Source organism: Vombatus ursinus, unplaced genomic scaffold (genome assembly GCF_900497805.2).
Source record: "Vombatus ursinus unplaced genomic scaffold, bare-nosed wombat genome assembly UNPS02014959.1, whole genome shotgun sequence".
NCBI classification, from domain to species: domain Eukaryota; kingdom Metazoa; phylum Chordata; class Mammalia; order Diprotodontia; family Vombatidae; genus Vombatus; species Vombatus ursinus.
Window position 1 is genome coordinate 2046646 of NW_020954737.1, and position 25049 is coordinate 2071694.

General features: G+C 37.3%; 1 protein-coding gene across 4 annotated transcripts in view; it reads left to right on the forward strand.

The window, feature by feature from the left end:
* Positions 1–25049, forward strand: part of CD86 (CD86 molecule) — a 162944-nt gene that overhangs the window by 113665 nt on the left and 24230 nt on the right. Inside the window, exon 1 of one of the 4 annotated variants that reach the window (XM_027845327.1) lies at positions 8894–9017. The exons of the other annotated variants lie outside the window; for them this stretch is intronic. The gene's annotated coding sequence lies outside the window, so the exon portion shown is untranslated. Of the gene's footprint in view, positions 1–8893; positions 9018–25049 lie in introns of those variants that run through there. 4 annotated transcript variants of the gene reach the window in all.

A 25049-nucleotide genomic window follows, 5' to 3' on the forward strand; every position in this document is an offset into this window, starting at 1 on the left:
TGACTTCCTGTAGGAGGTGGCAGTGATGGGGTCATGGGACTTGAACCCCTAAAAGGAAAAGACCGTGTTTTTGGGATCTGGGTCCCCTAAAAGGAAAAGCCCCAGAACTTTCCCACAAATTCAGCAGCCCTGATCCCTGAGTTCTCCTGAGGCATCCTGCAAATCCAAGTCAATAATCCTTTTAACTGCCCTTTCACTGGGGCTCTCTCCACAGTTAACTCCTTCCATTTTCTACACTGGTTCCCGTCCCAGGCTACTTGCCACTCCTTGATCCCATCCCAATTTTCTCACAGTCTTTTTCTGTATAAAAATATCAGTTTAATCCTCATCAAATGCCCAGATTCTTAGACTCTGGCCTGCTTGTATTGGCATCACAGATACTGAAGACTCACTAGTAATCTTGCCCTCCCAACCGGGTGTCTTACTTAATAAATTCTCTACTTGGACTGAAAGAAGGCTTGAGTGGTGGAATTCTTTCGAGGCAGACTCCCACCTGTCCCCTTGCATTTCGGGGTTCCTCGTACCCCTGGACCACAACAGCACTTGAGCCCTGAAGAAAGTTAAGGATTCTAAGAGGCAGAAGTGAGAAAGGAACTAATTTCAGGCATGTGGAAGAGCTGGGGCAAAGGTGAGGAGGTGGTAAGTGGAACAGCAAGCTGGGGAATAGTAAAGGAAGTTAGTATGGCTGACGTAACTAATATGGAGTTGAATTTTAGAATTTGACAAAGCACTTTCCTCACAGTAACTCTGTACTGTACATTGGATTATGGTCCCCATTTGATGAGGGAGGAGAATAAAGTAAATCTCAGAGTGGCTAAGTCACTTACTCAAGGTCACACAGCCAATGAAATGACTAAGTGCTTGAACCCAGGACTCCTGACATTATTAGGTCCAGGGATCTTTCTGTTAAGAGAACACAGTTTCTCAGGTGTTTAAGATAACATCATCAGAGCGAAGAACAAAAGGAAAGAGAAACCAAATGAAGATCAGATGTTGCCTAATGCCCCTTTCGGCTTTTTCATAATGATTCTATTGATGTAGACAAGGCAAAATGAGAACTACTTCTTTAAACTCTGGTAGGCAGGGGGTGACTTTGTTTCTCAAAATGAGGAAGCTAAAAAGACCCTTCTGAATCAAAAGATAAGTGATCACAAAATACAGAGGGAACCACCCGGCTCCCCTGCCAGGTATTGAAATCCTTGTAAAGGATTAGGTTTTAAAGACACATGAACCACTGTGTAGCTGAAGGGAAGTGAGGCAACAGTGACTCAGTATGTAGCCAAGAACCTTGTGGGTTTGAAGGGCCCTGAGTGGGAGGTCAGTGGATTTTACAGAGAAGTTGTAAGAAGAGTACATAGGACAGGGATGGAAGTAAGGAGGCCAAAGAAAATCAGGGGATGGATGAAAGAAAGTTTCATAGACTTTAGCACTGAAAGGGACATCTGGAGTCATTTAGAGGTCATCTAGCCAAACCGTCCTCATTTTACAGAGGAAGAAACTGAGGCCCAGAGAATTTAAGAGGTTTGCCCAAGGTCACACAGCTAGTGATTAGCAGAGGTATGATCAGAAGCCAGGTCCTCTGATACTAAACCTGGTAGCTATAATTCCATTGTAGTTAGTTGCCTTGGGAGAAAGATTTCTATTTGGGTGGTCGCTCTATAGGTTGTTATTCATGAACCTTATTTAATATTATTAGTGGTAGCAATTATCTCTAATAATAATAGCATTAATAATGGTGTCTTATATTTACATAGCACTTTAATGTTTTTGAAGGGCTTTTGCTTAAATTTTTTTGGTTGATCCTCTGAGTTAGATTAGGACCAAGTAAGTGTGTAAGGAAAGCACTGCCATGCTCAGAAACTTTAGAGTGGAAAGACCGACATCAAACCCTTTCGACTCTTAAGAAATGTGACTTAGCCTTTGAAAAGGTCTTTTCAGTACATCTGGTTGGAGAAGAAAAAAAAATCTCATCTCGGGGATAGTGCTGTACATGTATGTACCAGTTCTGACACTGCTCTTCCTCCCTCCTGCCACACCTATTCTAGGAAGTATCCAGTGGTGTGGGCAAAAGAATAGATGAGATCACTTCATTCACAGATGTGTTTCTTTCTGGTTTCTCCCAAGAGCTCAAAGTACTCTCCACCCCCAGGGCCTGTGCTCAAAACCTCTGAAACTTATGGGCTGAGTTTGCCTAGCAGAGGAGAACCAGATCAGTGTTTTATCTCTATTTGGTACCTGAAAAATCACCTACCATTCACAGAGAAGTGCTTAACAAATACTTTCATAGACTATTAAAGCTGTAAGAGCCTTCATAAGTCACCTCATCCAAACTCCACATTTTATAGATCAATCTAGCAAACAAGCAATAAACATTTTTTTTTAAGCACCTACTATGTGCCATAGGGCCTGAGACACAGTACTAAAATGCTAGAGAGTGGGAAAAAAAGGCAAAAGACAGTCCCTACCCTCAAGGAGCTTACACTATAATGAATATAATGAATCAAAAATATAGAGGTAGAATATACCTTAGAGGTCATCTAGCACTAACCCCTCATTTTACAGATGAGAGAACTGAGGTCCAGAATAGTAAATTAACTGTTAGTAAGTAGCAAAACTAGGATTCAAATCTAGATTTCCTGACTAAATTCATCTGCCTTTCTCTACAATGCTACCCCATACCACATCCCCTCAGTCTTACTTTATTTAAAAATTTTTTTAATGTTCTTTTTTTTATTGATGTTTTTTGCTTTTACACTATGTTTATTTCTTAATCTATTCCTCTGTGTCATCTGAGGTATATTCTACCTCTAAATCTATGATTCATTATACTCATTAGACGGTAAGCTCCTTAAGGGCAGGGACTGTCTTTTGACTTTTTTTTTTATCCCCCCCCACCACACACTTAACACAATGCTTAGGCCCTGTAGCACATAGTAAGTCCTTAATAAATGTTTATTGCTTGCTTGCTTGATCTATAAAATACAGAGTTTGAACTAGGTGACTTATGAAGGCCCTCATACCTTTAATAGTCTATGATAAGTATTTGTCTTACCCAGAGAACCATCCCTGTAACAAAGATCAGCAAAGAAGAGGGAGAAACAGCTCGGCAAGACTAATCAATGCATACAAGGGGATGCAGTACAGTGGAAAGGATGCTGGTTTGCGGAGTCAGAGGAATTCCATTAAAGCCCAGACCTGGTTCTAATTCCAATCCTACTCTGTGTAATCTGGGGCAAGTCAATTTGCCTCTGGGTCTCAGTTTCCTCATTTGTAAAATTAGGGTGTTTTACTAGATGACCTCTAAGATGTATTCCACCTCTAAATCTATGATTCTATATTGAACCATGGTAGCTAACAGTATATCTAATACTCTACATTCATAACCCATCAAGGGAGGGAGGTGCATTTTCTCATCTGTTTTCTAAAACTATGCTTGGTCATTCTACTTATATAATATTCAGTTCATTTTTAAGAAGTTTACACTACTGTAATTACTGTCTATATTGTTTTCTTGGTTCTACTTTATTTTGCATTAGTTCATATCTTTCATTGCTTCTCTGCATTCTTCATCATTTGTCATTTATTTGAATACAAATTTTGATCAATATCTTTTATTTGTTGCTGTCGTTGAGTCCTTCACATCATGTCCGACTCTTTGTGAACCACGGACAAGGTTTTCTTGGCAAAGACACAGGAGAGCTTGCCATTTTCTTCTCCAGTGTGTACCCATTTTGCTGCTGAGGAACTGAGTTAAGCCACTTGCCCAGGGACATAGAGCTAGTAAGTGTCTGAGGTCAGATTTATGCCCAGGTCTTTCTGTCCCCACCTTTTATTTTTACACTGCCTAATTGTCCCCCCAAATTCCTCTTCCTTTCTCCCAGACAGCTATCCTTTATAACAAAAGCCTCTAAAAGATAAAATAAGAGGAAGAAGAGGAAAAATCAGCAAAACCAATCAATACATCAAAAAAATCTGGCAACTTATACAATATTCCACCACATGCATGAAGGAGGTGCAAAGGAGAGGGGCAAGATATTCTCTCATATCTCCTCTTTGGGGCCAGTCTTATTCTCTGTAATTTTGCCACGTTCATCTTGATGGTTTTCTGGTGATTGTTCTTTCTAGTTTACATTGCTGTCAGCATCGCTCATATTATTTTCTTGGCTCTGGTTATTTCACTTTGTACAAATTCATATAAGGTTTTCCAGGTTTCTCTGTATTCGTCATATTCACCATTTTTATAACATGGTAATATTCCATTACATTCATGTACCCCAACTTGTTTAGCCATTCTCCAATGAGCATCTTCGACGAACATCTTCTCTGTTTCTCATTCTTTGCTACCACAAAAAAGTGCTATTATAAATATTTTGGCATAATGGGATGTTTTACTTCTACTATCTTTGACCTCCTTGGTGTATAGGCCTAGTAGGGGGAGCTTTGAGCCAAAAGGTATTTCTATTTTAGTCACTTTCTTAGCATCATTCCAAAGTGTGCCTATCTTTTCGCAGCCCCTCCACCACTAATTTATATCTTTTATCATCTTTGACAATTTACTGAGTGTGAAGTAAAAAATCTGGATTGTTTTGATTGCATTTCTCTTAGTGTTAGTGATCTAGAATAATTTTTCATATTGTTAATAGTTTGTAACTCTTTTTTGATGAACTGTCTGTTCTCAGCATCTTTTGAGAACTTTTGGGAAGTATATCTGGTACCTCTTCACCCTTTCCATGGTGACTGATTGTAAGACAAGCGAAGCCCCCTATGTCTAGGCCACACAGCTGGCAGTAAGTGAACCTCCCCATGTGGGTTTCCGCATTTGCAGAAGGGAATCCTGACAGGTTCATGTCTCCTTTTAAGTGTAACATGAACTAAAAATATGATACTGATGGCATGACATTAAGGGAGTTTCTGTTGTACTTTTCATTCACGTGCTCCCTGAAGTTGAATCTTTAGTCATTTTGATTAGTGGAAATGCCCACCTGTCAGCAAAAGATTGCTTGGGCCGAGAGGAGCAAACATTCTAGTCTAGCTCCGTGGTGATCTTTTGTTCCAAATAGGTTCCTGTTTCCTTTGCATCTTTGAATTAATTATCTAACTTGGTAGCATTACACATTTTCCACAGTCCAGAAGGGTGATGAGAGATTCTTAAAGACTCTAGCTACTCAATCTTTAAGCCCTCTACCTCTGTGTTCCTCAGAAATATCACTGGGACAAGCATTTGGGTTTTCTGGGGGCAATAAGACATGTACTTCTGTCAATAAGCATGTTCCTATGAAATTTGTAAATGGAGGGAAAGAAGCACATTGTGATACGATATCTCCTGTGGATGTTATACAGAACCAAGTAAGGTAAGATCTCCTTATATAACAGCTAGATGGTAATTGGACCTGGAGTCAGAAAAACTTGAATTCAAACGCTGTCTCAGACTCCTCTGGTTGTATGACCCTGGGCATTTAACCTTTCTCTGCCTGTTTCCAGCATAATAGGGATAGTAGTAGCACCTTCTAAGGTGTTTGCAAGGATGAAATGAGATAATATTCATAAAATGTTTCGCAAACCTAAAAGCAATATATAAATGCTGACTGCTATAATTATATGGTAGTGTAAATAAAACATTTGTCAATGGCAACAATTTGACTGAATCATGTTAGAATATATGTAATATATGTGTATATATATCAGCTTTAAGCCTGATGAAGAATTTTTCTTAAAACAACCCAGTGAGATAGACAGGGTAGATGTTACTCTAACCCTTTGTAACAGATGAGGAAACTCAAAGTCAGAGACTTGAAGTGACTTAGCCTATTTTCCACAGCTAGTAGTAAATGGCAGACAATGGAGGATTTGAGCTTAGGCCCTGTTGGCTTAAAACCCAGGTCTCTTCATTATACCAGGTCTCTTCATTACAAGACATTTGTCTTGAGATTTATACTGGCCAGCTTGGATGTAGGATGCAATAAAATAGATCTCTTTCAGCCACTTCCCACTGGAACATCCTAGTTTCTTCACATGTGCTGAATAGAGCTGACAAGTAAGAACTACAAGAGATGTGAACTAGGGGGCAACTTCCCTGGCATGCTAAGACAGCTGCTCCTGAGCTACTGCTCTAGCTTGGTCCAAGCATGGCTGTGGGGATGGGCCAGACGGGACCTGGTGGTAAGCGAGTTTGCATTTTGATTAAGGCCTATAGAAGTGATTCAGATGAGGACTGCTTTCAGCATTGGCTGAAGTCAGATTATGCTGGATGCTTTGATTGGAAAGAAACTTGAACTAAGGCTATCCTCCGGGCAAAAATGAAAAGGAAAGAGAATTTACCTTTAGCTACCTTCTCCATCCCCAGCACTTGACCTCCTTTCCCTCATCTCACATACCCAGTGTCATCAGGCCAGTCAGGATTATCCACGTCATCCCCAGCCATACCTTCAGCTTCAGAGACATAAAACATTAGAAACCTTTGTAGTGTCAATCAGCATAATCATAGCACCTACCTCACAGGGCTGTTGGGAGGATCATATGAAATAATTGTATGTAGATTTTATATAAATCTAGCTATTTCTATTATCCTAGATTTGCAGCTGGAAGGGACCTAAAAGGTCATCTAGTCTATGCTTTTCATTTGACAGATGAAGAAACTGAGGCTCAAAGAGATTGAGTGAAATGACCATGTAGAAAGTAAATGGCAGAGTCAGGGTTTGAACCTGGGTCCTCTGACTTAATATCTTGTATTCTTTTTTTCTGTACCATACTGCCTTTCTAGGTGGGAAGGAACTGAGGCCCAGAGAGATGAATTAACTTGCCCAGGATCACACAGCTAGTTACTCTCTTCCTCAGACTTTTCTCCAACCCCGGCTCCAATCAAAACCTGCCAAGGTGCCTTTTCTTGAAGGCATGAGTGATTTGATAACCAAGTCACTGTAAAAAATAAAAATAAAAAAAAGTACATCCACACATATATGCACACATGTACATTTATATACATACACATATATACAGATACTCATGAGCATATATACATCTATACATTCACATACACACACATACGTATATATAAAATGAATGCCAATGAGTGAATGTATTACCCCTAACAGATAAAACATTTGCAGTTTAATATGGACTTAAGAGAATGATTAAGAAGATGACAGCTTCAGGTGTTGATGCTAGCAAGGCCCAGATATAGTTTCCTTGAGAGGGATAGAGAGAGCCTTTCTAAATTTCTCAAATCTTATCACCTAGATGGCTTTTTGCTCTGGCTACCTCTAGATCCAGTCTATTGCTTTGAGGTTGAGGACAAACTGGTTTTGTGTAAAACAGAACCTGCTGTGGAAAGACCAAGCAGGTCTGTCTGTCTTAATCTGTCTTAGAACTATGGATCTAGAGCTGAAAATAACACCAGAGATCCTCTAGGGTAGCACCCTTTTACAGATGATCAAACTGAGGCCCAGGGAGGTGAAGTCACTTGTGAAAGGTCACACAGGTGACTCACCTACTGCTTTTTTTAAAAGTAGATTTTGATTAATATCTTTTATTTTCCTGTCACCTATATTTCTGCCTGTATTTTCCTTCTTTTCCCTCCCAGAGAACCATGCTATATATATATATATATCTATATATATCTATATATATACACACACACATATATTTATTTATATTTATATACATACATATATGTATATATTATATGTATGTATTATATGTATGTATGTATATCTACATATATGTATATACACACATACACACATATACATATATAAAAGAAGAAGGAGAGGGAGGGGGAAATCAGCAAAACCAATCTACAACAGCAACAAAATTGGACACCAATGTTCTTTCCACTGTACCACATTTTCTCCTTATTCTAGGTGCTACAAAGTTCAGAGAAAACATAGTTCTTGCCTTCGATCAATACTGCAAGATCCAATTCTAAATGGCTATGGGTTGTACTCTAGGAACGATGAGTATCATACTTTGTTATAAAGGTTTTATTTTTTTTTAATCAATGAGAGGGGGAAGTAGGAAGGAGAGAGAATAAATACTTATAACAATAAATACGTAATTAAGAAGGAAACACACACATGCACACAAGCCACCACACGCAATTTATCACAATGATTCCTAGATTTTCAAGAACAGTCTCAGAAAATTGTCTTTCCTAAAATGGAATCATTAGTCAATGACATCATCATGGAGCCCGAAGTCTATATGCCTCGCCAATACTAATAGTGGGGAAGTCAAAATATGTGTTACCCACATGTATGTAGACAATTGGACTTTGAACAAGAGAATCTCAGAAACACTGGACTAAGATCAGTACGTTCTGCCATGAATGAAAGATGTCTCTGCTAGACAGCCCACTGGCTTTCAGTATTTGAGACTTGTACAATATATATTATCAGATCAGATCCTGCGGTAGAAGAGATAGGAAGATTATGTTAGTGCTGCAGAAGATGCCGGGAGGTAAGATGGTAGATTGGCTCACCACCAGCCTTTCCCCCTCAGTTTTGCTTCCTATCCTAAGAAACCACAGCAGGCTTCAGTTCTTTATAATTTCTGTTCTGAGATTCTCAGCACACGGTGAAACCTGTAACGAGGTCTCCCACCTTCTACTCTAAGTGACTGAATTCTCCCCCATCTCACTCTACTGTGGATGCAGAGAAGTGATCTGGGAGGTGGTACAACTGCCTGGTCCCTTTTCAGGTTAATGTTTTTGTGTGTGTCAATCCATTAATCAATCAACAAACATTTATTAAGCCCTGGTAATATTAATTCAAGCCAAGAAATAAAAAATTAAAAAAAGACAGTCGTTGCTCTGAGGAACCTATATTCTAGTGAAGGAAGATAATATATTAAAGGAAGTTGAAAGTAGGGAGGGGCATGAAGATACCCAGCACCGGGGCCTGGTGGAGAAATCCAGAGTGCAGCCTGGTGAGAAATGAAGAGGTGGCTGGCCTGGGTCCCTTCTTATATGGAGGTTCATGGAGGAGCTCTCTAATCAGAGGGAGGGACCCCAAGGACAGAAGGTACTTTGGGTTTGGGTTCCTGGGCTGAAGTGATCTTCCAGGTTGAAGAGGTTTCTGGGGCATAATGGAGAAGTCCCAGAGTGCAGCTTGTTATGCAATGAAGAGATAACTGACAGGGGCCCTTCTGGGAAGACTTTCTCCCCAGTGGTAAGAGGAAGTGGAGGGGGGATGGGGACTAGACATAGTAGGAAAGTAAGGGGGAGAGGGTTGCTGTGAGAATCCATGGAAGAGTGTTCCCCCATGTGTAGGGCAGGATTTTCCTAATCCAGGGATGGGGAACTTGCACCCTTAAGGCTGTATGTGGCCTTCTAGGTCCTTAAGTATGGCCTTTTGACCGAATCCTTATTTGTTCTGTAAAATTTGGATTCAGTCAAAAGGCCAAACTTAAGGACCTAGAAGGCCATGTGTGGCCTTAAGGCAGCAAGTTCCCCACCCAGTCCTAATCATTTCTTTTCTATGCTATTTAAATAAATGCCTTTTGTTTTGAATTCATCTTAGTGCTTATGTTGGTCTAATAAAAGGAAACCTCAGAGGAGGTTTGTGAACTGAGGTTTTGAATGGATCCTGACCCACTGTGTACTATGAACCTGGGGTGACTATCTAGTAACAAGCTACAGTTGAATCACTTTAAGTTTTATGGAGCATTTTACTTGCAATGACCACGTGAGCTAGTTAGCACAGGATTATTATACCCATTTTATAGATGAGGAAACTGAATGTCAGAGAGGTTAAGCCATATGTCCATGGTCCAACAGCAAGTAATGATCAGAGCTGGATTCAAACCCGAGTCTCTTGACTCCAAGCCCGTGGAGGCATCTTGGCATAATGGAAAAGGCACAGAATTGGGAGATGAGAGACCTCATTTCAAAAACTGCCTCTGATCCTTATTACCTGGGCCAGTGACTGAACCCTTCTGGGCTCAAGTTCCTTTCCCTATATAGTGAGGGGATTAGATTTGTCTCTGAGGCCCCTTCCAGCTCTGGGTCTGTGACTTTTAGCACCTACCACCCACTGGAAAATCAAATGAGATCATTTGTGTAAAGCACTTTGCTCATCATAAAGCAATCAACCACAAGCACTTATTAAGGGCCTCCTATGTGCCAGGTACTGTGTTAGCTACTAGTCACTCAACAAGCATTTATTAAGCACTTACTATGTGCCAGGCAAGGGAAGGGGCAGCTTGGTGGCTCAGTGGATAGAGTGCTGGGCTTGGGGTGAGGAAGACTTGAGTTCAATTCCAGCCTCAGAAACTTCCTGGCTATGTGACCTTGGGCAAGTCACTTAAGCTGTGTTTGCCACTGGAGAAGGAAATGGCAAACCACACCAGTATCCTTGCCAAGAAAACCCCAGGACCGAGGTCCACGGAGTCGTGAAGAGTTGGACACGAGTGAAACAACTGAATAACAACGACAAAGAAGTCAGGCAAGCTTACTTTCTAATAGGAAAAACAACATACAGAAGATAGCAGAAAAGGTTTCCTCATCTGTCAGATGGGGATAATAATAACACCTATTCTCCAGGGTTGTTGTAAGGATAAAATGAAACAATATTTACAAAGCTCCTTGCAAACTTTAAAGTGTGCTATGAATGCCTGCTATTGTTTTAGCTACTATCATTACCTACCTCTCAGGGTTTCCATATGAGACTCAAACATATATAAAGGGCTTTGCAATTTATTAAAGTCTTACATAAATATCAGGTATTAGTCCCTTGAGTAGAATATAAGCTTCCTGAGGGCAGGGATTAGTTTATATTTCTCTTCGCTTTGCACAGAATAGATACTTAATAAATGCTTTTAGGATTGGATTTTCTTGTTTTAGCAGACATTAATATTAATAGAGCAGATTGGGTTTGAAAGAGAAATCCTCTGTAACAGCTATTTTCCCAAGTTCCCACCCCTTTTATCATTAGCCTAACTGCCCTTGTGGTATAGTATTATGTTCACTCTGATATTCTTAGCTCTTCATTTTCTACTCCCACTTCACAGAAAAGGTGGCTAAGGGTGGTTTTTTAAGGTATGAGATGTAGGAATAATTCTGAGAGATTGTGGTTGTAAAGTCAGCTGTTTGCCTTCAGTTCTTCTCCACTACCCTTTTCAGGGAACTGGGGCTGTCCGAGAGGATACACCCATTTTCCAAGGCTGCTGCTAAGGGACTATTTCCATAATTAGTGTTATGATGTCAGTAGCTGAAAATTATTTCACAAGTTTTCAAAAGTTTCCCTGGTAAAGTGACTTTCAATGCCTTAGCCAAAATCTAGGAGTGATCATGGGAAGTCTAGGAATAGCATCTGGACTATACAAGACATTTCTGAGTAAGGCTCCTCAGATCACACGAGTCAGTGGTCGCCTACTCTGTCCCCAAGGGCAGCTTGACTCTGGGCATAGATTTGAATGTATCTGTTTCTGAGCAAATAAGGAAGTGTTTTCTACCCCGAGATGGATGCTAGTTCAAGGCTTTCTTCCCTTTTGATATGCCCTTGGGGATCACTGTGGTTTATTCTCCCGAGTGGGACACTCTAGAACGTATATGGCTATAGTTATAATTGAGGGAGAACGTCATTTATCGCATGAGGACGTGCAGAGAAGACTTTAATCTGGTACGATGGAAAGAGTTCTGAATTTAGAGTCAGAACGCTTGGGTTCCCCTCATGTCTGCGTTGCTGGTTGTGTGACTCTGGACAAACACTTAACCTCTCTGGTGTTCAATTTCTTCATCTGTGAAACGGAGGGGAGAGAGTGAACTAGGTGATCTCTCTAAGTTCCGTTTAGACTCCAGGCTCTAACTGTATGGAAGTCATGAATGGTCTCAGAGCTTCACCTTCCCAACCTATAAAATAAGAGGTTGGGCTGTGTTTTTTTAATTTTTAAGTCCCCAGTGAGTGCTGATTCTACGATTCTTGTGCTTTGCAAAATTCCGAGTCTGGTTCATTGAGACAAAAGGGGAGAATTGGAGTCAATATGTGAATGAAAGTGAAACAATGCAGTTTGGGTCTTAGATGAAAATGTGGAATAATAGTAGACTCATAAGATATTGGAATTAGAAAGAACCTTGAGATCACCTAAACACAGAATTTCAGAGTTGGAAAAAGATGTCAAAGACTATCTAGTATAACCTGTACTGGATCAAGAATCCCTTCTCCAACATCCTCCAAAAGAAGTCCTCCATCCTTTACTGAAGATATCATACAAGGTGTTGTAAGAGAGTCCCTCTACCCCTTAGCTGTCCATCACACTTCTAGATAGCTCTAATTTTTAGGTGTTCACTACATCAATCCTAAATTTGTCTTTCTGCACCTTCTACCCATTTGCTCCCAGTTTTGCCCACTGGGGCAAAGGATGACAAGTTAAATTGCTTTTCAGATGACAGGCCTTCAAATACTTGGAAAAAGTTATTATGTCCCTAGTAAGTCTCTGTTCCCCAGGCTAAACATCACTACTTCCTTCAAATAATCCTCATATGATGATCAAATGAATTAATGTGTATATAAAGCTCTTTGAAAATCTTGAAGTACTATATAAAGGGAATAATAATAATAATAATAATAATAATAATAATATGACATGGTCCCAAGGTAATATATTAAATGCATTTAGTATGTTTTTATAAGTATAGTTATGTATTATTAAATATATTAATCTACATAGCAAATATATTTTATATATTATTAAATAAAATCAAATATATCCATATTTTAAATTTATCTAAGTATATAATTTAGATATACAATATAATTTATGAATAATTTATATTTATATAATATACATTTAAATATATTTAATAATATGTAAATATATGATAGATATATGTGTTTATACATAAATATTTAACACATTATAAAAAGAAAAAATGAAAAAAGGGAAAAAAGAAATTTACATGATAACTAAAAGAAATAGCAAGCTGTACATAATAGATTTGTGGTTTCATGTGTAATCATTTTTTTATTATACTATGTTATGGAAATGCTTGTTTTATCCCATAAATTAAAAATAAAAACATTATATTTACATAAATATATAATATATTGAATATATATGTGCATGTGTACTTATAAATTTGTATTACATATGTGTATATGTATATATAGACACACATATACATACATACATACACACATACATACTTTGGGACATTGACAATGGGGAAATCTGTTTTGCTGGGCAATACATGTTTATGACAGGGGTTCTCTTTTTCTTTCATTATTATTGGGGGCTGGATGGGGCGGGATGAAGAGAAGACAGATTTTTGCTGATTGAAAAAAATTTAAGTTAAATTAAGAATTTTCCCCCAGTCATAGTAAAGTATCTCTATTCTTCTCTGATTTTTTTTAGTATTTAAAGTTTAGTATTTAAAACCCTTCATAACATAGCCTCTTCTTTTCTAATATTTTAATACATTGCTCCTCGCCTACCCCTTATGCCTAGACACACACACACACACACACACACACACAAACACACTATGACTGAGTCTTACTAGCCTGTTTTTTATTTCTCACTCATGATATTTCATTTCCCTTCTTCCATCTGTCTGTCCTCCATTCCTGGAATGCTCTTCCTTCTCACCTTTTCTACTCTTAATATCCCTGACTTTTTTTAGGATAGCTCAAGTGCCCTACAGCTGCTAATACCTTCTAAGATTACTTTCCACGTACTTTGTATTTATCTTGTAAGTATTAATATAAATGTTTTCTCACCCAATAGTGCTTAGCACAATTTGTGGCACATAGCAAGCACTTAATAAATGCTTTCTGATTAATTGATATAAAAACATTGAGTCATAAAGAGCTGTTAAAAAATTATTGTTAGTGCAAATTTTTCAAAAAATTCATTTGTTATTTATTTGGAGAGTTTTTCATATGTTTATTGATAGATTTTATTTATTTCTTCTTCTGGAAACTTTGTATCTCTTGATTACTTATCAATTCAGTAATGATTCAATCTTAAATATTTTTGTCAATTGTCTATATATCTTGGATGGCAGACATTTATATGAGATGCTCCTCCCCCTTCTAAAAAGATTGTTACTTTTTATTTTAGTTACATTGATTTGTATGCACGCAAATGCTTTTAAATTTTATATAATTGAAAATAGCTATTTTGTCTTTCATTTTTTTTGTCCTTTATCTGATTATGAATTCTCCCCCTATAGTCAGGAAATGTACTTCTATTTATTCTCCTTTGCTAGTTTTACCGTGATTCTTTATATTTACAAATAGATTGTGTATTCACTTGAACTTTATTGTGGTATACATTATAAGATAATATTCTAAACTTATTTTCTACCAAACTGCTTTGTGTTTTTCTGAACAGTTCTTATCACATACTTTTAGTAATTTGCTTTTAGGCTTATTGAATACTATATTATTGTGGTAATTTGTTTTTCAGTCTTGCTCATCTAATCTGTTTCACTGATCTATTTTTTTTTTCGAATTTTTATCCAATACCAAATAAGATAGTTTGAGATCTGGTAATGCTTAACCTCCTTCATTCCTACTTTTGATATTATTTTCTGTGAAATTCTTGACCACATTTTATTTTTCTAAATGAATTTGTGTTTTTTTTATCTAGCGCTACAAAATAACTCTGTAGAAGTTTGATTGATAAAGCTCAAAATTTATACATAAGTTTAGGTAATAATGTCACTTTTATTATGTCATTTTGGTCCTCTTTGAGAACGAAGCACAACACATATCAGCACAGTCCAACCATGTCTCCCTAGTTATTTGTCTTCTCTTATTTCTACTAAGGGAGCTTTGGATTTATATTAATAGAAGTTCTGTGTATGTCTTGAGAAGTTAATTCTCATATATTATGTATTTGTATTTATTTCAAATGTAATTTCTCTTTTTTCTTCCTGATTATTATTAGTATTTTATAAAATACTGATATTTTTGTGGATTTTTTGAAGGATTTTGTATTCCTGCTGCTTTTCTGAAGCTATTGGTTCATTTCTTCACTCATTCTGTAGGGTGTTTAAATAAGCTACCACAAAAGTCTGTAAATAATGATAATTTAGACACCTTTGCCAATGTTTATTTATTACATTTATTTCTCTTATCTTATTGTTATAGTTGATACTTCTGGCATTGTATTAAATGATAATGATGAAAAGAGGTAGCCTAGCTTTGCCCCCAAATTTAATGCAAAGCAGTCTAGTGTTTCTGTATTGTAAATAATTCTAGGTCTTTATTTTTAATATATACTTTTGATCTTATTAAAGAAGTACCCTTCTATACCTATGCTTTTCAGGATTTTAACATAAATGAGCTCAGTATTTAATTTTTCTTTTTTTATAGTCATGGATTTTGTGTGAACAATTTTTATACGGTCATGGATTTTATATGAACAATTATGTTAATTTTCTTCCTAACTAATGAAGCATTGAGCTATCTTCATACTCTGTTATAAATTCAATTTGATTGAATTTTTAATGAATCACAAAGACTACTTTTTTTTTGAATGTACTGCTACAGTCACTTTACAAAATTTAACTGAAAAAATTTGCATCAACATTCGTTAGAAATATTGAACTACAGTTCTATTTTTCTGCTTTATTCTTCCCTGATTTCAGTATTTAGGATATTATTTGCCTCATCAAAGGCATTTATAGGGTGATTTCTTTCTACATTATTGAGAACAACTTTTTGTAGCTCAGATTTTTATTGCTCTTCAAATATTTGATTTAATTCATTTGTAAAGCCATCTGGACAAGGGTTTCCTCCTCACCCCCTTGCTTTGCTAGTTCATTTATTTTCTTTATTTTTATTTGTTTATTTTTTGCCTTTTTTGGGGGGGGCTGAGGCAATTGGGGTTAAGTGACTTGCCCAAGGTCACACAGCTAGTAAGTGTCAAGTGTCTGAGGGCCAGATTTGAACTCAGGTCCTCCTGACTCCAGAGCCAGTGCTCTATCCACTGCACCACCTAGCTCCCCCCTTGCTAGTTCATTTATGAGAAATAGTGTGATAATTAAGATTTAGACTCAAGTTGACTATTTGACACATCTTGTTTGTGTGATTCTGAGAAAGTCAATTAATCTTTTAGTACATAGGCAGCTCTCTAAGACTACAAGTTGCAGATCTACATTAGTAGAGGGAGTTTCCTCACTGATAATTCCTGATCCAACAAAACCACAGATCTTAACCCCTCCCCCAATAGTTCAGTGATAGCTTACTTTACTTCTCTTTCTGAAGCCTGATTTTTAAAAATAGTTATTTATTTCTTGTTTTCTTAATTTGAATATTTTATTTTTATAGATAACTATCCATGTTATTTAACCTGTCAGTTTTGCTGCAGTGTAATTGTGTTTAGTAACTTCTAGTAGGTCTCCTATTTCCTCTAAGTTGTTGCGAATTTACTTTGTTAATTTTTAAATTGAAAATTTGATTTCCTCTTTATTTTTTGTAATGTTAACTAATGGTTTATGAATTTTATCACTTTAAAATTTTATCTTTTAAAAATTAGCTCTTTCTTAACCAATTCAAATCTTTTTATTTTTAATTTTATCAACTTTTGTGTTTTTTCAAAAGTACTTCCTTTGTACTTATTTTGGGGTTGCTTGATTTCTAGTTTTTAAAAACTATATGCTTAGCTAATTAATTTCCCTTTTTTCTATTTCTATTTCTGTTTTTCCTCTCTATAAGTTAATTAATCCTCTCCTTTTTTTCCTATTTAATATGTGCCCTCAGAGATATAATTTTTCCCTCTCAGGACTTTTTTAGCTGTATCCCCCAACTTTGGTCTGTTATTTCATCACCATTCTTTTTAAAGTGATACTTTGCTCTTTCCATGATTTATTCCATCATTATTTCAATTGGCATTACTTATATTCTACTGCTGAATTTTTAGTGAGAGAACTGGGTTCAATTCTGCACTGCTAATTTTTGTCTTCACCAAGTCACTTAAATTTTTTGATCCTCATTCATAAAGTCTAGGGGTTGGATTAGGTGGCTTCTGAAGTCTATTCTAACTTTACATTTGTTATCCTAAGAGTGTATCTTTTGCTCCTGATTCCTTTATTTATTGCCATTTTATGGCTTAATGGGTTGCAAATAATATTTCTGCCTTTTTACATTTATATGTGATTTCTTTTCACCATAAAAGTGATATTTTGTGAATGGTATCAGGTAAGACTGAGAAATATGTATATTCTTGAATTTTCCAATTCAGAAATGTCCAGTTTTTCAAAACTATTTTAATTATACCTATATTTATATAATCTAAAATACATCATCAAAAATTCTTCATAAATTTGTATGTATTCCTTCTTGCTTATTTTGCTTCTAGATTTATACAGCTCTTAAAATTGAATTCCTTATTATTCTTGCTGTCAATTTTTTTTTGCTATTCTGTTTTCTTTTTCCTTTAAGACCTTAGGTACTGCCTCCTGACAGAGGTGATGAACTCAGAATGCTGAGTGAGGGAGATATTCTTTGGACATGGCAAACACAGGAATTGTTTTGTTCAACTATCTATATTTGTTACAAGGCTTTTAATTTTCTTTTCTTTTTCAACGTGAGGGGAAAGTAGGAAGAAATGAAAACAGCTTTTATCAATCAAAAATGAATTTAAAAAAGAAGTTAGGGACTATGTTATTTGGTACACATATATTAACGATTTTGTTTCATTGTCCATGATATCTTTAAACATGATATGGTCTCCCATTCTCTCTCTCTCTCTCTGTCTCTCTCTCTCTCTCTCTCTCTCTCTCTCTCTCTCTCTCTTTCTTTCTCTATCTCTTTCACCCTTGTCTGAAATCATAATTGCAAATCCTGTTTTTCTGGAATCCCTTAGAACATAATAAATTTTATGTCACCTCCTCAGTTTCATTCTTTGTCTTTGAGATGTGTATCTCGTGTATACAGTAAATTATTGGGTTTTCTTTTCTTATCCATTCTACATTCTCTTTCATTTCATGTAAGAGTTTGATAGATTCATATATACTGTTATAAATGCTAAGACTTTATTTTTCTCATTAAATTGTGTGTTTTTTCTCCTCCTCTTTTAAACTAGCACTTAATCTCTGCAGTTTGTTTCTTTACTCCAGTATGGTCCTGGCCTCCTCCCACAGGCTCTCCCTTGCAACACTCCATCCCATCCAGCTCCAGTTATTCTGCCCAATCCAAAATTTCTCATGTTCATTTGTTATTCTTTTTTATGTTTCCCTTTCTCTGTCCAGATAAGAATGTTGTGGAAAATCTTCCCTTGCCCAATCTCTTTAGAGGTTTAGTCCACTCATCTCATGAAGCTTTGGGATCAAGGTGATACATTCTTTGGGTACAATCCTGTGTCTTGGTAGGCTAGGACTACGTTTCCCAGAAGTTTTTGAGGGCAGAGAATGAGTATGAGGGAGATGATCTTGGATGTAATTTCCTGGGAGTGAGGAAGGTATTCATTTAAGGGGGCATGCAGAGTAAGGCTGTGTCTTTCTGGGTGGAAGTTTTAAAAAGAGGAAGTGAGACTAATCTGGAAAAGAAGATGAAAGTGGGGAGAAATAAGAATGGCCAGGCAGGAGTGCCCCATGAGCCACATCCCATTCTACCCTTAGGGGGTAATGTTGCTGCATGGCACAGGAGACCTCTCCCTTCTGGGAAAGTATTGGGCTTATACTTATGGTTGCTAAGGAAAGATTCTGGGCTTCATGCAGCTACATAGCATGGCAGACTGAACTCTTCCTGTGAGATGAGGGGAGTTAGGCAGTACTGAACTCTGGCCATCTTCATGCCATGCTGCTGGGGCACCCTCCACCTATAGGTCCGGTTCTAACAGCTCCTTCTCCCAAACTGTGCTCTACTCACTGGAGGAAATTCACTCCATCTCAATGGCCAGACCTACCACACTGCACTCTAGTCATCTTCCTGCCATCCCATCATGCATGCACCATTCATTCCTCCCTTCCCCCTCCATCTCCTTCTTTCTGTCTCTTGCTTTGGGAACAGGAATCAAATAAACAGTATTGTTCCTAGAAAGACCGTGACGTTTAACAACCTCCCTGTGACTACACTCACCAACCCTGTTACTTCCCAAAACAAAATTCTTGTCCCTGGCTAGGACTCCCCTACATGTATTGTCTTCCCCTATTAGAATGTAAGTTCCTCAAAGACAAGGACTGTTTTGCTTTTTATATTTGTATTCTCAAGACCTAAGCACAATATCTGGCACATGATAACTGTTTAATACATGCTTTTCATTCATACATACATTCGCTCAGTAATTGAGTTTGATATATTTTATGCTATATGTAATTTGGTGCTTTTTAAAAAATATAATATTTTTCATATTGAATAAACTATTTTTGTTCTCTTTACCATAAAAGATCATGTGATAAATTCTGCTAGTCTAAAGGGAGAGTGATTTAGTGGGTGGGAGCTCAGCAACATTACTGTGAATAGTTTTCCATTTAGAGCTGGGAAGATTCTCAGAATAGCAGTTTGGACACCCTCCCCCAAACCCCACTCCCTTTATTTTTAGATGTTGAAACAACTAAATCAGGATGACTTTCATTCAATCACTCATTCATTTATAGCACAGATATTTTGAGTTTAAATCAAGCTGAAACCTTATCTAATTGTATCAAGCATTATTAGAACACAAGAAAGATGTTGTCTTTCTTATTTTTCTCTCTAGGCTATAATTGACAGTCAGGAAGTTTTGGGATTTCTTTTTCCCATTATGACCCTCTCTGACCGGATCAGTCATAGCACACATAACACCTCTTATGTTATCGTGTTTGTCTTTACCATTATCATTGATCACTGTTGCATTATGTGGTGCATTGTGATTGAGATCAGTCTGTATTAAATGGCATTGTGGGGTAGCAGGCAGAACACTGGACCTCAGTCAAGAAAAACTGAGTTAAATACTCAAGTATGACTCTTGCCTTCAATGCTTGCTAGTTTCTGGGCAAGTTATTAAACTCACCGAACCTCAGTTTCCCCATATGAAAAATTAGGGATTCAATGATATCTAAGGACCCTTCTAGAACTAAGTCTATGATCCTAAGTATGAGCAAAATAAATGCAGAGTAATTAGGGGAGGGAAAAGGGGGAAAAGGCATTAGTGGCTGGGGCCACAGGAAAAAGCCTCATGGAGAAGGTGATATTTGAGCTCAGATTTGAATGAAACTGGTCCTATTACGAGGCAACTGAAATAATTTTGTTCAGTGACTTTCTGATTATTAATGTCATGTGGGACATAAAACAGGGAGACAGATGCTCACCAAAGGTATCTAACACTGTCATGGAGGATATCCATTGAAGAATTCAAGTGGGGGCAGCTAGGTGGCGCATTGGATAGAATACCAGCCCCGGATTCAGGAGGACCTGAGTTCAAATCCAGCCTCAGACACATAACACTAACTAGCCGTGTGACCCTGGGCAAGTCACTTAACCCCATTGCCTAGCCCCCTCCCAAAAAAAAAAATCAAGTGGAAGAGGTACTCTCTGGTATAGGTCCTCCAAATGACAGACTGAGGATACAAAGACAAAAATATAATATTCATAGAAAATAAACTACATGGCACAGTGGATAGAGAGCTGGGCTTGAAATCAGGAAGATTCATCTTCCTGAGTTCAAATCTGTTCTTACTCACTTATTAGCTATATTACCCCGGACAAGTCACTTAACCATGTTTGCCTCAGTTTCCTCATCTGTAAAATGAGCTAGAGAAGGAAATGGCCAGCCACTCTGGTATCTTTGCCAAGATAGGGTGATGGAGAGTTGGATACAACTGAAACGACTGAACAACAACAATAGTAAAATAAACACAAAGTAATTTAGGGAGGGCAGGGCATTGACAACTAGGGGAGGTACACGAAAATAGTTCACGTAGAAGGCATTGCTTGAACAATTTGAACAAATTTTTGAAGAAAATAAGGGATTTTAAGAGGTGGGGGTGGGAAGGGCGAATCACATTCCATGTACGGGAGACAAACAGTCAAGGAATGGATACAGATGAAATGTCATGTGTGAGGAATGGCAAGAAGGTTGGTTTGGCTGGACTGTGAAGAGCAAGAAAGGGAGAAATGCATAATTAGGTTAGAAAGATAAGATTAGGCTAGGCTGTGAAGGACTTTACAAGCCAAACAGGAGCTTATATTTGATTCCAGAGGCAATAGGGAGCCAGTGGAATTTATTGAGTATGAGAAGAACATGATCAGATCTAGACTTCAGGAGAATTTTGTGTCCTGACTCCATTAATTCTCTGTCCAGAGGGGGATGACGTTTCATCATGGCTCCTCTAGAATTGTGGTTGGTCATTGCTTTGATCAGAGTTCTTGAATCATTCAAAGTTATTTGTCATTACAATCTTAATGTATAAATGGTTCTTCTGGCTCTCCTTACTTGACTCTGTATTAGTCCATGCAAATCATTTCATGTTTCTTCAAAGCCATTCTTTTCATAATTTCTTATATATAGCACAGTAATTTTTTCTATTACATTCATATACTATACTTTGTGCAGCAATTCCTTAATTGTGTATAGTCCCCATTGTGTATAGTTCTTTAGCACCACAAAAAAAGAACTACTATAAATATTTTTGTAAATATGAGTCTTTTTCCTCCTTTTTTGATCTCTTTGGTTTTAAAGGCCTAGAAATGGTATTGCTTGGTCAAAAGGTACATACACGCTAGTGACTTTGAGGGCATAGTTCCAAATTGCTTTCCAGAATGGTTGTACCATTTCACAGTTCTACCAACAGTGTCTCGATGTACCCAGATTTTGGGGAAAGACCCAGCAAAACAGTTTGGGATCCTGCTCTACTCTGAATAGAATTCATTTATAGTACCTTTTTTTTAAATAGATTTTTGATTTCATTTTTCTCAGTATATGAAACTTCATTTTCTCTCCCTCCCCACCGAAAAACAAAACTAAACAAAAACAAACCTTGTAATAAATATGCATAGTGAAGTGAAAACAAATTCCCACACTGGTCATGTCCAAGAAAGTAGATCTTATTCTACATCTTGAGTCCATCACCTTTCTGTTAGGTGGTGAGTAGCATACTTTCCTAAAGCCCTTCAATATTTGTCATTTTCCTTTTTTTTTTTTTTTGGCAATTTCTCCAATCTGATGGATATGAGGTGGAACTTTAGAGATGGTCACCCTTTCCAAGAAATATTCATTTAATTCATCCTCTTCATTACTCCTTTCCCTTGCTCTTGAATAAGTTCTAATTCATAAGTTTTGTGTTTCTTTATTCTCTTATTCAAAGTGAGATGAAGAAAATTTTACTTCCGTTTCTATTCAGTCTAACTTGGTGTGATTATGGATCTCTCTCATGTCTCTCTTCAACTTATTTTTTTTTCATACTCATTTGTGGAGACTCATTTCCACAAATATGAATTCATGAGAAGGCCATGTTGTATGGTAGAAGGTGAGTATACCTTTCCAAATACAGTCAGCTAGTCTATCTATTAAAATAATATTATCTCCTCCCTCTGAACCTATGTCTCCCTGTCTATCCACCTTCAGCCCCAGAGAACCCTTGGGACACGGACTTTTTCCTGGGAAGGAATGTGGTCCTGAGAAATAGAAGCCCGGCTTAGAGAAGGTCTCCTGAAGTGTCCCCCCTCCAATACAGAACTCATTGCTAAGGCCTGGTTAATCCTCCCATTCTCTAAAAGCAGAAACCAAAATCATTCCCCGGGACCCGTTCACAGGCTGGAGACTCAATTCCCATTCTCCCTAACTTGGTACCACTTCCCAGGGCTTTTCCCCTGTTCTCTCAAAGGTCCTTCTCTAGTCTGCCACCCCTCCCCAGCCCTAACCCTCACACACAGATAGAAAAATCCACAACCTTCCTTCTCTCTTCTTGAGATAGGAAAACTCTCAACTTTCTGTCTTCTTGAAGCTGGCCTGGCAAGACTGCAAGACTGGAAAGACTGGGTCCCTCTTTTCCCTGCCTTAAGGAGCTTCCTTTGTGCTTTCTAGCCCTCAGAATATTTGTTCCCTCATGTGGAAATATGGAATCTAGCCCAGCAAATATTAAGTCAATTTTCCCTCCTTTCTTCCTTCTAATTTTTTGGACATTTTTTTGAAGTTTTCCTATAGATTTTCTCTCTCTCTCTTGTTGCAGTGGGCCTTAAAAAAATATTATTTAAAAAAATGGTTTTGTCTTGTCCTAAAAAACATATAAGCATTATTTTAATTGTGGAATCTTTTTTTCTAACTGTGCTTGTTTATTTTTTTATGTTTATGAGTTAGAATGTCAACGGCCTTTTCACCTGTGGTTTCCTGTGAAAGAGTTCTTCAAAACCTTCATTTTCCTGAAAGTCTAACTTCTTTCATTCTTGATTAAGCTGAACTTTGCAGGATATGTAATTTGGAGTTGTGAAACAATCTCTTTTGCCTTGCAAAATATTGTATTCTAAATTTTCCTTTAATTTCTTTTTACCTAGGAGTGGTCTTAAATTATCTTGATTGTTTTTCCTTAATAAGTAAAGGGTTTGTTTTTTCTTTTCCCTGGCAGCCAGACACATTTGTTTTTCAATGTTCAGAAACATGGCCACAACATTTATTAGTTAGACCTGGGGATTATCTTTTCTGGCAATCTGTAAATTTTCTCAATCTGTAGTCTGCTTTCTATTTCTCCTACTTTAAGGCAACTTTTCTGATTTCCTCAAGCATAGTATCTGGGCTTTTAAATTTTGTTGCATTTTTTTCAGAAGATCTATGATTCCGAGGATGATTTTGCAAATTTTATTCTCAAACCCTTGGCTTGTAGAGAGCTCTTGTTTTCTTCTCTTTGTGTCTTTGATTTTTTTTTTTAAATTTTTGGTTCAGACCTGTACTTCTATTACTGTAGGGAACTTCTAATAAAGAAACCCCCTACCCATGCAGATCTGCGACCTAATATAACACTAAAAATAACCTTAAAGAGGGGTGCCTGGGGCACTGAGAGATCAAATAATTTGATAAGGGTCATACTGATCAGAGACAGGATTTAAACCTGGGTCTTCTTGACTCTGAAGCTACTCTTTATCCATTATACCATGCTGCCTCTCATTTGTAAACTTTCTACACTTTAATTATAACTTTCCACTTCTTTTAAAAAGAAATTGTTTTATTGCTGACTTAACCTAATTATGACTTCCCCACTTCCTTAAAAAAAAAATCTTTTTTTTATTGCTGACTTGACAATCTTCTTTCTTCTTGATATAGAAAAACCTTCAACCTTCTATCTTCTTTAACATGTCCTGGCAGGTCCCTCTTCTTCCTGCCCTAACGACCGACCTTCCTCTGTGCTTTCTCTGCCTCAAAATGTTTGTTCTCTAATGAGGAAATATGCCTTCTAGTCCAGAAAATATATACAAAAATAACTATAACTAACTAGTGACCCTACCCATAATCTCTTGTGTTCTGTCCACTTTTCATCTACCATTGCAGTTTGACTTCCAGGTTTGCTGTTCTCTTTTTCAGAGAAGCCATTGCTTTGAAGAGATTCTGTCATTTCCTCCAAATTCGCACTCAGTTATTTATTTTTTTAAATTTCTTCTTTGAGAGCTCTCATTTCTACCCTCATTTTTTCATCTTTTCTTTTCTGGCTTTTCTGAACCATTGTGGGGGTTCTTATAGTTCTGCTGTTATCGTTTTTGAGGATGTTAATGGTAATTTCTGTAGTATTCCCCTTTCCTCAAAGGGCTTTGAATCATCCTTTTCTGGTGGCTTTTGCTCAGTTTTCTTGTGATTAGTTTGCTGAGTTTTCTATGAAGTTTTTCCTATTATGAGTATTTCCTAGCTATTCTTTGTTGTTGTTAGTCCTTTATTCTCATGCATTCTTGATGTTTTTAGATAACGAAAGGAGGCTAGGTTTAGCCATGCTTTCTCATTCAGCCAGATTGCTCAAGTACCCTTTTACCCTCTTACAGTTAATATTTTTTTCCTTCTAGTTTTTTTTTTTTGATTGACTTCTAGCTTTGGAGGGATGATGGAATCCATAAAAAGTGTTGTTGATCACTGCATCCTGTGGTATGTATTTGTGATTGAGAATAAGTTAAAATAGTACCTAAGGTTGTTGGTGGGGACAGGGCAGT